The 13,523-nt window shown below is 47.0% G+C and overlaps 1 long non-coding RNA gene across 1 annotated transcript in view; it reads right to left on the bottom strand.

The window, feature by feature from the left end:
• Window positions 1-13,523, bottom strand: part of LOC128929562 (uncharacterized) — a 50,247-nt gene that overhangs the window by 5,485 nt on the left and 31,239 nt on the right. The gene's annotated exons all lie outside the window — the stretch shown is intronic.

The following is a 13,523-nucleotide window of genomic DNA, read 5'->3' as shown; positions in this document are numbered from 1 at the left end:
CTTTTGCAAGCAAAAGTAGCCAACAGATTTAGGGCACTCCTTCCTCCACCTAGTCCCCACTTATGGCACAGAAAATCTACCCCAGGAATAGCAGACTGAGAATACTGGGCCTCAAATGTTTTTACCCCAGCTTACTCATAGGATGGAGGCTTTTTACTTGTATGTAGGGTGATGGTTCCATGCAAGAAGATGCACTTGGAGGAGAGCAAGAGCTGTATCACCCTTTTATCCCTTGTAGACTGTGGGTATAACTCCTAGAAAAGCTGGCCAGTGTCCTCATCCCTAGCTCTGGAGCAGCAGAAGAGAGGTTTTGTCCAGTGGAAACGGCAAGTCGTAAAAACACCTCCATAACACTCCCTAAAGGGACTATTTAGAACAGAATGAGAGAAGATGTTCAAGTGTAAGGGTGCCAGCAAATACAATGGGTCTGGGAGGGGGACTATTAAGAGCAGACTGATAGCTCTCTGATGGCAGCAATCAAAAGGGAATGTCAACAAGCTCAACAAATAAGAGAAAGAGCCTGGCATAGTGGCTCACACCTGTAATCCTTGCACTTTGGGTGGCCAAGGTGGGCAGATCACTTTAGGAGTTTAAGACCAGCCTGGCCAGCCTCGTGAAACCTTGTCTCCACTAAAAATTTAAAGCCAGGCATGGTGGCACGTCCCTTTAATTCCAGCTACTTGAGAGGCTGAAGCATGGGAATTGCTGAACTCCAGGAGGTAGAGGTTCTAGTGAGCCAAGATTATACCATTCCACTCCAGCCTGGATGATGGAGTGAGACCCTATCTCCAAAAAAAAAATAGAGAGGCAGCTGTTAATAGTCCTAGGGTTAGAACAAGCCTCAAGGCTGCTCTACAGGGGCCTGAACTTAGATTAAACTCTGCAGTGACTTGTGCCCCAGAGCATTGTGAGAAACAAGAGTGGCCAGGTATGGTGGCTCATGCCTGTAATTAATACCAGCATTTTGGAACGTGAAGGCAGGAGGACCAGTAGAAGCCAGGAATACAAGACCAGCCTGGGCAACATAGTGAGACCTAAAAAATGAAAACAATAGAGTGGTTAGCTAGTAAATTAGTGGGTGCTAATAGTAGGATGTGGTAACAAAAGAGGTTCTAACTAACTAGAACCTTTCCAAAAAGATCAGGAAAAGGTAAAAGAGCCCTATCCAAACCACTGTCCTTGGGGCTAGGAGTAGTCATCGTGACTGCACACACCCAGACTGTACTGTGAGGAGGAACACTGGAGGCTGCATCCTTCAGGGTAAGTGGATTAAACTGAAATCAGCCAAGAAACTAAACAAGAAAAAATGGAGGTTAGGGAATGGGGGTTAAAGGGAAATTAGTATCCAGAGCTGCTATGATGTAGTGTCTAAAATATCCAGATCTCAACAACAAATTACAAGACATGCAGAAGATCAGGAAATTAATCCATACAAGGAGGGAAAAAGCAATCAAAAGAAACAGAGGTTCAGTAGGTTGGAAGCAGATAAAAACTTCCAAGTGTTCATTCTTTATAAAATTATAAGTGTGTTCCAAAAAAGTCTAAACGAAACTGCTGGAGGTAAAGGAAGGTATGCTTACAATATTCCATCAAACAGAGAATATCAACAAAGGAATTTAAAAGAGCCAAATTGAAATTCTAGAGTTCAAAAGTAAAGCAACTGTAATGAAAAATTTATTAGAGGAGCTCCACAGTAGATTTGTGTACACAGTAGAAAGATTTAGCAAACTATTGGAAGAAATTATGCTTGAAAATCCAATATTTGGTGAAAACATTAATCCAAGAAGATCAAATTGTAAGATAACAGAGATAGATCCATACCCAAACTGTAGTAAAAACAATGAAAGAAAAAAATCTTGAAAACAAAAAGGCTACTCATTGTGTATAAGAAAACCCATTGGCCCAGCTGTGGCTTACTCCTGTAATCCCACTTTGGGTGCTTGAGGCCAGGAATTCAAAACCAGCCTGGGCAATATAGTGAGACCCTCATCTCTACAAAAAAATTCAAAAAAATTAGTGAGATGTGGTGGCATGCAACTGTAGTCATAACTACTCTAGAGGCTGACACAGGAGGATCATTTGAGCTCAGGAGTTTGAGGCTACAGTGAACTATGATTGCACAACTGTACTCCAGCATGGTCAACAGAACAAGACTGCCTCAATTTTTTTTCCTTTTCATTTTTCAATGATCTTAAGTTTAAAAAATAAATAAATAAATGCAAAGCTTTATTTTATGAGTCAGAGACTTGTTATTAAGTCTTAAGATTGTAATACTGCCCCTGGCCAGTTAATCTGCAGATTCAACAAATTAAAAAAAAACGAAAACCCCCACTCCCAGATACCTTTTTGCAGAAATTGACAAGTTGATCTTAAAATTTATGTGGACCCAGAGTAGCCAAAATAATCTTGAGAAAGAACATATTTGGAGAACTCACACACTTATATCAAAACTTAGAGCAAAACAACAATTATAAGACAGGCATAAAGATAAATAGAATTAAAAGTCAGAAAGAATCCCTTGTGTTTTGTGGTCAATTGATGTTTGGCAACAGTGCCAAGAATAGTCTCCAACAAATGGCTTTGGGACAAGTAAAAACTGACCCCTGCTTTCTGTGATATACAAAAAACTCTAAATGTATCAAACGCCTAAATATAAGAATTAAAACTACAAAACTTAGAAAATCGAAGAGTAAATCTTCACAACTTTGGGTTACACAAGGCTTCTTGATGTGACATCAAAAGCACAGGTCACAAAAGAAAAAATAGATGAACATCAAATATAAAAATGTTTTTGCTGTAATTGATGCCATCAGATTAGAATAATAACTCAGAATTGGAAAAATATTTACAAATCATATATCTGATAAAATGTATCCAGAATATGTAGAGAATTCTTTCAACCAAATAAGAAGAATACGAACACCCAATTTTAAAAATGAATAAAGAATCTTCCCAAAGGAAATGAACAGTCGGCCAATAAGTGCACGAAAAGATGCTCAAATCATTAACCATCAGGGAAATGTAAATCCAAATAACAAGACATCCCACTTTGCACTAGCTAGGATGATTATAATAAAAAAAGCACACAAGTATTGGCAAGGATGTGTAAAAATTGGAACCCTCATGCATTGTTTTAGGATTATAAATTGCTTCAACCACTATAAAAGAGTTTGGCAGTCTCTCAAAAATCATACATAGTTATTAGCCCAATAATTTCACTCTTTTTTTTTCTTTTTCTTTTTTTGAGATGGAGTTTTGCTCTGTTGCCAAGGCTGGAGTGCAGTGGCTTGAACCTCGGCCTCCCAGGTTCAAACAATTCTCCTGCCTCAGCCTCCCAGGTAACTGGAATTACATGTGCATGCCACCATACCTGGCTAATTTACATATTTTGAGTAGAGATGAGGTTTCACCATGTTGGCCAGGCTGGTCTCAAACTCCTGACCTCAAGTGATATGCCCATTGTGGCCTCCCAAAGTGCTGGAATTACAGGTGTGAGCCACTGTTTCCAGCCTAATTTCACTCACGCGTATGCTCAAGAGAACTGAAAATGCATGTTCACATAAAAACTTGTACATGAATGTTTATAGCAGCATTATTTATAACTAAAAAATGGAAACAGACTAAATGTCAATAGATAAATATGCCATATCTATAAAATGGTATGTTATTTAGCAATGAAAAGGAATGTTATGGATAATAGCTTGGTGCAAAGTAATTGCAGTTACTTTTGACCGCATATTGTATATTGTATGTTGTGTATTAATTGATAGCTCACATCTCCCTAAAATGTATAAAACTAAGCTGTGCCCTGACCACCTTGGGCACATGTCAGGAGTTTCTGAGGCTGTGTCACAGGAACTGGCACATATTCTACCTTGGCAAAGTAATTGCAGTTAACTTTTGCACCAACCTAATACATGCTACAACATGGATGAACCTTAAAAACATACTAAAGGAAAGCCGGTCTACTTATATGAAATGTCCAGAAAAGGCAGCTCTATAGAAACAGAAAATGGATTAATGGTTGCAGGGGACAAAGGTTTTTGGAGGATGGGAAGTAGCCAGTCTTGGCTATGGTGTTCTTTTTGGGATGATGAAAATGTTCTAAAATTGATTTGGTGATGGTTACATAAGTCTGTGCATATACTAAAAATAATGGAATTCTATACTTTAAAAGGGTGAATTGTATGATGTGAATTATATCTTAATAAAGTAAATTAACAGAAATTGTGAAGGAGAAACAAAAATAAGACAACAGGACTATGAAAAAAAAGTACTGACAGAGGTCAAGAAATAATTTTTTAAATTTTAGAAATTCATGAATGAAGATTAAAAAGTAAGAAACACAGGAGAAAATAGACACAACCAAGGGAGATTAAAGGGCTAAATATAGGGATTGGCAGGCAGGCTCACACCTGTAATTCCTAGAACTTTGAGAGGTCAAAGCAGGCAGATAACTTGAGGCCAGGAGATCAAGACTAGCCTGGTCAAGATGGTGAAATGCTGTCTGTACTAAAAATGCAAAAAATTACCTGGGCATGGTAATGTACGTCTGTAATCCAGCTATTCAGGTGGCTGAGACATTAGAATCACTTGAACCTGGGAGGTGGAAGTTGCAGTGAGCTGAGCTCATACTACTGCACTCCAGCCTGGGTGACAGAGCGAAATCCTATCTCAAAAAAAAAAAAATAAAAAAGTGTTAAATATAGAACCCAACCAAAGAAGATTCATCATAGCAGGAGTCCCTTCAGGAGATTACCAAAACAACTGAACAGAAAATACTATGAACCTAGAAAATCTGAGACAGGTCTCAGCTAATTTAGAAAGTTTATTTTGTCAAGGTTGAGGACATGCCGGTAACATAGCCTCAGGAAGTCCTGACAGCATGTGCCCAAGGTGGTTGGGGCACAGCTTGGTTTTATACATTTAGGGGAGACATGAGACAACAATCAATATATGTAAGAAGTACATTAGCTCCATCCAGAAGGGTGGAGACAACTGGAAGCAAGGCCCCCACCCCCAGCCTCCCTGGGGCTTCCAGGTCACAGGTAGGTGAGAGACAGATGGTTCATTCTTTTGAGTTTCTGATAAGTCTTTCCAAAGGAGGCAGTCAAAATATACATCTGTCTCTGTGAGTAGAGAGATGACCTTGAATAGAATGGAAGGCTGATTTGCCTTGAGCCGTTCCCAGCTTGAAGGCCCAAGGTATTTTCCTTTTGCATTTCCCCCCTTTTCTTTTTTAACTTTTTGGAGAAGGCATTTTACAAGAAAATGAGTTTCTGGTCTCAGGTTCCATCTGATATCTCATGGCTAGGATGGTTTATTCCTAGACAGGTAGGTCCCAAAAGCTCATTTTTAGCAGGTTATGAAGTCTCATGTCCTATTAAGGGAAAATAGGGGGAGGAAGGGAGAAAAACAACAACATACAAAAGAACAATCCTGGGAAAATCAATACAGGCCACATTACTCTGAAGTCCATGCATCCATAGTATGAAAGTGGCTTATGTATGTAAATAGATTCCTGTTGTTTTCTTATAAAATTTAAGTTGCCTGACTTCAGTTGGCAGGGTTTTAAGAAAGCACAGCTTAGTTTTCAGAGACTCCAAATTAGGAAAAATGGGGGAATAAAAAGAAGGAAAAAAATTGAAAACCTTATTTTGAAGATTTGTAGCCAAGAAAAATTAGAATTGTTTGGGAAAACTCTGCCCCTACCGCGAAAGCTCTCTCTCTCTCTCTTTCCCTCCCCCACAAAGAGGCTCCCTTATCTCTCACTTTACATACCGGCCCTAGCCCTCCCGCCGCCCAGCTTCCCGCCACCCAGCAGTTCAAACTGACCAACAGTTGCCCACCACCTCGGCTTTTGGCTTCCCCACCCCCCAGCCCTTCAGCCCCCTATAAAACAACCCTGCCCCTCTGAGCGGCGTGGCCATTCTCCTCTTCCTCCCGGCTGGTCCGCCCGGAGGCTCTTTCCTCTCAATAAAGCCTGAACTTAAGGAATTTCCTCTAGCCTGCGGTCCGGTTTTTTCCGAACGAGCTCAGTATTCCAGCAGAGGGTAGGTCGGACAAGTGGTGCCGAAACCCGGGACGGGAGGGGCCGTTGGCCCAGCCACGGCCCCCCTCCCCAACCTACCCAACACTGGCCCTGCCACCACGCTCCGATTAAGGTAAGCCAAGTTTTTTCTTGCTTTGCCTTCCCCCGCTTCCTGTCTCCTCTTCCTACGGCACGGTGCAGTTGCTCCCTCTCCGGCGTTCCACACGGACTCCTTGCCTAGTCTCGGCCAAGCCAAGGTAGTCTTCCGTTCCCACGAGCCTTCCGAGGGACAGCCGCCAGACGGGGGACGCCCCTCTGACCGCTTCCCTTTCCGTACTTAATTGTACTCCGGGGAATTTGCAATGAACGGGGACGCCTTTTCGTTGCATCTGCCCATCCGCGCCGGAGAGTCTGTAGCTGCGCCTGCCATGGGAAATTCGGAGTCCAAAATACCTCTGAGCACCCCCCTTGGGTGCTTGCTGCAAAATTTTACCAAATTGGGATATTCCCAAACCCTCAGAAAGAAAAAGCTTATTTTCCTGTCCCAGGTGGCTTGGCCCCAATACAAACTCGGTAACCAGTCACATTGGCCCCCGACTGGCACTTTTGATTTCAACACCCTCCGAGATCTCGACGATTTTTGTCGCCGCGCAGGCAAAGACAATGAAATTCCTTACGTCCAGGCTTTTTGGGACCTCCGCACCCACCCCGACCTATGTTCTTCCCGCTCCACCTACCAAATCCTCTTAGCTCGAACCCCTCGTAAATCTTCCTCCACTACCTCTCCCTCTCCCTACTCCTCACCGGAGGATCTGCCTGAACATCTGTCCTCTCCTGCCAATCTCAGCAACCAGTCGCCATCAGCGGCACGCCCTTCCCCCACTCCCTCTGCACCTCCTACCTCAGAGGCCATGCCTCACTCTCCCTCTACTCCCTCCGAGCCCCCTCCCTCAGAGGCTGCACTTCCTCTTGCCTCTCCGGTGGCGGCCCACACCCGCTCCCACCAGCCAGCTATCCTGGCCCCACTCCGAGAAGTAGCAGGCGCAGAAGGTTTAATCAGGGTCCATGTTCCTTTCTCACTCCAAGACCTGTCCCAAATTGAGAGACGTTTAGGATCCTTCTCAGCCGACCCGTCCACCTATATTAAGGAATTCCAATACCTCACTCAAGCCTACAGCCTCACTTGGCATGATATTCGCGTTATCTGTTCCTCCACCCTCACAGTGGAAGAGCACGAGCGCATCCTAGTGGCAGCCAGAAACCAAGCAGATAAAGACCATGCTATAGATAACCAGATCCCCCTAGGCCCCGAAGCAATCCCAGGTGAAGACCCCCAATGGGACTATCAGGCTAATCGAGGGTCTGATATACCCAAGAGGGACCACATGATTAGATACCTCCTCAGGGGAATGGATGCTGTATCTAACAAAGTTGTAAACTATGATAAACTGAGAGAAATCACCCAACTACCTGATGAGAACCCCACCCTCTTTCTCGCCCGCTTGCAAGAAGCCCTAGTCCGGTATACTCGATTAGACCCAGCCTCCCAAAACAGGGCCACTGTATTAGCCTCCCATTTTATCTCCCAATCAGCACCCGACATAAGAAAGAAACTAAAGAAAGCAGAAGAGGGGCCAGAGACTCCCATCCAAGACCTGGTAAAAATGGCCTTTAAAGTATTCAATGCCAGGGAAGATGCGGCTAAGGCTGCCCGCCAAACTCGCATGAAGCAGAAGGCTGCCCTCCAGACCCAAGCCCTAGTGGCGGCTCTAAGGCCAGCAGGGAACCAGAAGCCCAAGGCCGAAACCCATGCCCCTCCAGGGGCATGTTTCAAATGTGGAAAAGAAGGACACTGGTCCCGAGCCTGTCCACAACCACGGCCACCAACTAAGCCTTGCCCTATCTGTCGGCTCCCGGGACACTGGAAGTCAGACTGCCCCAGCTTCCCCAGGGTGCCGGTTCCTCAAAACAGACACACTGGCGTTACGCAGCCGGCGGTCACCCTCAGTAGGGAGGAGCCTGCTTGCCAGGAGCCGACCTCCAAGGGAGCTCCGTTCCCCAGTCTACTAGGGCTGCTAGATGACTAGCGGGGCCCTGGCTTACTGACTCCGGTTACCGTCGCTGAGCCAAGGGTCAAAATTCAGGTAGTGGGTAAAAGTGTCTCGTTCTTGCTCGACATGGGGGCTACCTACTCCGCACTTCCTTCTTATTCTGGCCCAGGTCTCGGTCATGGGAATCGACGGGACCCCGAGTATCCCCTACCAAACCCCACCACTCATGTGCTCATGTAACTCCACTCCATTCACCCACTCCTTTTTAGTAATCCCCACCTGCCCAGTTCCCCTTCTGGGGCGAGACATCCTTTCAAAGCTGAAGGCCGTCATAACCTTCCCCTCCGCCAACCCACACAGTCTCTTTCTCCTAGCCTTCACCTCAGACACTGAACTCCAAAAAGCCCTGTCAGAACTACTCCCTGGAGTCCACCCTCAGGTCTGGGACATTAACAACCCGTCTGTAGCTACCCACCACCAGCCAGTTCAGGTCTGCCTTAAAGACTCCTCGCCTCATTTTCTCCGCCACCCTCAATTTCCCACCTCTAAAGCCCACCGTATGGGTATCAGATCCATCATAGAGAAACTAAAAGGTCAAGGCCTCCTAATTCCTATTAACTCCCCATGTAATACCCCCATCCTCCCAGTACGAAAACCATCAGGACAATATAGGCTAGTCCAGGACTTGGGCTTAGTTAATGAAGCTGTAATTCCCATACATCCAGTTGTCCCCAACCCATACACCATTCTCTCTAACATTCCCCCAGGGACCACCTGTTTCTCAGTCCTAGACCTAAAGGATGCCTTCTTCACTATACCTCTACACCCTAATTCCTACTTTATCTTTGCCTTCACTTGGGATGATCCCCTCACGAACATGTCCCAACAACTGGCCTGGACAGTCCTTCCACAGGGCTTCCGAGATAGCCCGCACCTATTCGGCCAGGCACTCGCCACTGACCTACTCCACTGCAACCTCAAGCCCTCTCACCTCCTCCAATACGTAGATGACCTTCTTATCTGCTCCCCCGCCCGCCAGGAGTGCATCCAGGCCACCACCGCCCTACTCAATTTCCTAGGAGATAAGGGATACCAGGTGTCACCAACCAAAGCACAAATAGCCTCACCCACCATCACCTACCTAGACATACAGCTCACACCTGGGCGACGGTCCATCACAATCGACCGACTACAAGCCTTAAAGGCGGTCCAGGCCCCTGAGTCAGCGAAAGAAATCCTCTCCTTCCTAGGACTAGTAGGGTTTTTTCGCCACTGGGTACCTAATTATGCTTTGCTAGCAAAACCTCTATACCATGCTGCTGCAGAAGCCCCCGAGGGACCACTCTCTTCACCAGGTTCTGTCAACCGGGCATTCAAGTCACTGCTTAATGCCCTTTGCACCTCCACCAGCCTAGCCCTGCCCAATCCCAACTTACCCTTCCAACTATATACAGACGAGAAACAACATACAGCTGTAGGAGTGCTAGTCCAACCAGTAGGAAAGACCCTTCTGCCTATAGCCTACCTGTCTAGACAACTTGACCCAACTGAGCGAGGATGGCAGCCATGTCTTAGAGCCCTAGTTGCCGCCACCACCCTAACCACAGAAGCTCTTGAGATCAATCTACAACTCCCACTCCAAGTCTTTTCTCCACACAGGTTGACTGAACTGCTCAGTCAACACTCTCTGCCCCACCTCGGGCCCTCCCGTATTCAACTGCTTCACCTACTGTTTATTGAGAACCCCAACATCACTCTTTCTCACTGCTCCTCATTAAACCCAGCTACACTCCTCCCTTGCCCTCCGTACTCCAGCCCCCTACATTCCTGTACTGAAATCCTCAAATTAGCCCAGTCTCCTCATCCCGACTTGCTACCTCAACCCCTACCATCTGCCTCCATTACCCTATTCGTTGATGGCAGCTCTATACCTCATCCCACCGGCCCACGGAGAGTGGCCTATGCTGTAGTAACTCACTCTGAAATCATAGAGACCCGCCCCCTTCCTCTTGGGACCACTTCACAACAGGCTGAATTAGTCGCCCTCACTCGGGCCCTATCCTGGTCCCAGAACAAAGAAGTAAATATATATACTGACACCAAGTATGCCTTCCTCATAGCTCACTCACACTGCATGATCTGGAAGGAACGAGGCTTCCTCACCACTAAGGGCACGCCCGTTCTCAATGGAAAACTCATTGCTGCCCTTATTCAAGCCGTTCAACTCCCTAGCAAGGTAGCCATCGTCCACTGTAAAGGGCATCAGTCCCTGAACTCACCCATAGCCGCAGGGAATGCCTTTGCAGACAGGGTAGCTAAAGACACGGCAAGAAACCATCCACCACCCACCTCCACTCTCTGTTTCTTGTCCAAATCATATAGCCCTCAATACTCTACCTCAGAACTCCAGGCCCTCCAGTCTACCCCCGGGGTACGGTTCAAAGATGACTGGGCCTTCAAGCATAACCTCCTCATCCTCCCCGAAAAGCAAAAGTACCAGATAATCCAAGACATCCACAATTCACTCCACATTGGGCCTAAAGCCTTATACCGATTCCTCAACCCACTTTTTCACCCTCACCATCTCCTCAGTACCATACAGGAAGTCCAGTCCTCATGTACTGTCTGCGTGAAAACTAATTCCCAGGGTTCCTGTCATCCCTGGCGCCAGCTTCATCAGCTATGCGGGTTCCTACCTGGCCAAGACTGGCAAATTGATTTCACCCATATGCCAAAGCACAAACAGTACCGGTATCTGCTAACCATTGTTGACACTTTTTCAGGCTGGATTGAAGCTTACCCCACAGCCTCTGAGTCTGCCGGGACAGTAGCCACTCATCTCATTCAAGACATCATCCCACGCTTTGGACTCCCAGCCACCATACAGTCAGACAACGGCCCAGCCTTTATCTCCAAAGTCACTAATGCTGTTTCTACCTCTCTAGGAATTCAGTGGAAGCTACACGCCGCCTACCATCCTCAGTCCTCTGGTAAGGTGGAACGGGCCAATGGCCTAATAAAGGAGCATCTGACTAAGCTCATGCTTGAGCTCCACCAATCCTGGGTAACCTTGCTTCCTATTGCCCTCACCAGGTTGACAGCAAGCCCCCGGGGCCCGTCACAGCTTAGCCCGTTTGAGCTGCTGTATGGTCGCCCCTTCCTACTTTCAACTCCCCCACCGCCAGAGACCACTCCTCTAGATAGCTACCTCCCCTACTTTACTCTCCTTTGCAGCCTTCTCCGAGAACACGCCAACGCTTCTCTTCCCCCAGCCATCTGAAAATACACAGAAAGTCTCCCCCGGAGACTCCTTATCAGGTCCCTCTCCCCAAAGCCCCTCGCCCCCAAGTGGGAAGGACCATACACAGTCCTCCTTACCACTCCATCAGCTATAAGAATTGCTGAAATCCCATCTTGGGTCCACCTGTCTCGGGTAAAAAAGGCCCCTCATGGACCCTCCCTATGCTGGAAGGCTGTTCCTACTGGCCCTTTATCTGTCAAACTTACCAGGGCCTAGCAGCCACACCCCGTAGAGATGGAGATTCTTCCTAACTGAAAACTATACCAAAACCACCTTCATCTGTAATACCCCCCAATACAGCCACAACCATCTTCTTGCAACTTCCGACTGCCCCGCAGCCGGATGCCAAAGTGCCATATATCTGAACTTCACCAAATTCCGCAACGTCCATACTGATATACCTCTCATGTGCTTCAACCATGACCAACCATCAGGAGCATGCAATAATACTCCTTGGCGCTCCTGCATGGGATGTACTTGGATGAACTGTCGACTACATATAGCTATCGAGTCCACAGTACCTGCCCGATCTCAGCTCAAAATCATCCCAGACATAGATGGAGAAGGAAACACCATTATCGGTTCTACACAGTATTCCCTTCTCATACCTGACCCCTGGGACAACCGGTGGAAAAGCCCCCAGAAAGCTGCCGTGTATCACCACATAGATACCAAATATCCCTCTTCCCACCTGTACATCTGGCGGACATACGTACGTACAGTCCACCAAGTCCACTCTGATATTAGCCTACAAGAAAAATCTCTGAATGACCAATTACAACCACATTCGTCTCCGTTTTCCTGGTTAACTTTTCTCCAAGAAGGAATCAAGTTAGCTAACCTCTCAGGACTAACTGACCTAACCTCATGCCTCATGTGTGCCTTCTTAGGACAGACTCCCTTCATTGCAGTCCCCTACCCCATCCCTCTCAACCTTTCAGCCTCAACTTCTTCCTTCTCCCCCATCAAGGAAGTTGATCTCTACACTCCACCTGATTTTGAACAGCTACCTGTGTGCTATTTCCTAGGCCGAAACTTCCCTAGCTGTAACAGAACTATACGGGTAACCACTAATATAACAGCCCCACGAGGAACGTTTTTCTGGTGTAACAAGACCTTAACAAAAACTCTCTACATTGGTCTTTCCTCATCTCTTTTATGCCTCCCAGTAACCCTAGTCCCTCGACTCACTATATATTCCCCAGCCGAATTCCAGATGCTGCAAACTCCCCATCGCCGCACCCGACGAGCTGCCTTCCTACCCATTGCCGTTGGAGTCTCCCTTGCTGGTTCAGCACTTGCAGCAGGATTAGGGGGAGGGGCACTAGTCCACTCTCACCTGGCCATAGCCCGACTGACCTCACAACTCCAAGCGGCTATCGATGACTCTACTGAGTCTTTAGCATCACTCCAACGACAGATCACCTCAGTTGCCCAAGTTGCCTTGCAGAACCGAAGAGCCCTGGACCTGCTCACTGCTGAACGAGGAGGGACCTGTATCTTCCTACAGGAAGAGTGCTGTTACTACATCAATGAATCCAGCCTAGTAGAAACCCGAATCGAGAGCCTCCAGAAACTCAAAACTAACCTGTAGAGTCAGAAGTTCTCGGCTGAAGCCACAGCGTGGTGGTCTTCCTCTATGTATACCCTCTTGTCCCCGCTGCTTGGGCCCCTAGTAGCTGTTTGCCTAATCTTACTTATTGCTCCTTGCTTTCTACAGTTCCTACAGCGGCGCTTTCAAGAACTGACTCGAGTCACCATCCACCAGATGCTGCTCCAACCCTACCCTGAACGAGTGCAAGAAACAGACCTCTCCCCGAACATCCAGGCTCCTTAAGAAAAGAGACCTCTTCAGAACCCCCCGTCGACCCTTGTCAGCAGGAAGTAGCTAGAAAGACAACCGACGCCCCTGACCCCCTCTTTTTCTTTTCTTTAAGGAGTCGGGAATGTTTGGAAAACTCTGCCCCTACCGTGAAAGATCTCTCTCTCTCTCTCTCTTTCCCTCCCCCACAAAGAGGCTCCCTTATCTCTCACTTTACATACAGGCCCTAGCCCTCCCGCCGCCCAGCTTCCCGCCGCCCAGCAGTTCAAACTGACCAACATGCCCACCACGTCGGCTTTTGGCTTCCCCACCCCCCAG

The sequence above is a fragment of the Callithrix jacchus genome, chromosome 14 (assembly GCF_049354715.1).
Source record: "Callithrix jacchus isolate 240 chromosome 14, calJac240_pri, whole genome shotgun sequence".
Lineage (NCBI taxonomy): Eukaryota > Metazoa > Chordata > Mammalia > Primates > Cebidae > Callithrix > Callithrix jacchus.
Note: the sequence above shows the minus strand (reverse complement) of the source record. Positions and strands in the feature narration are given on the sequence as shown.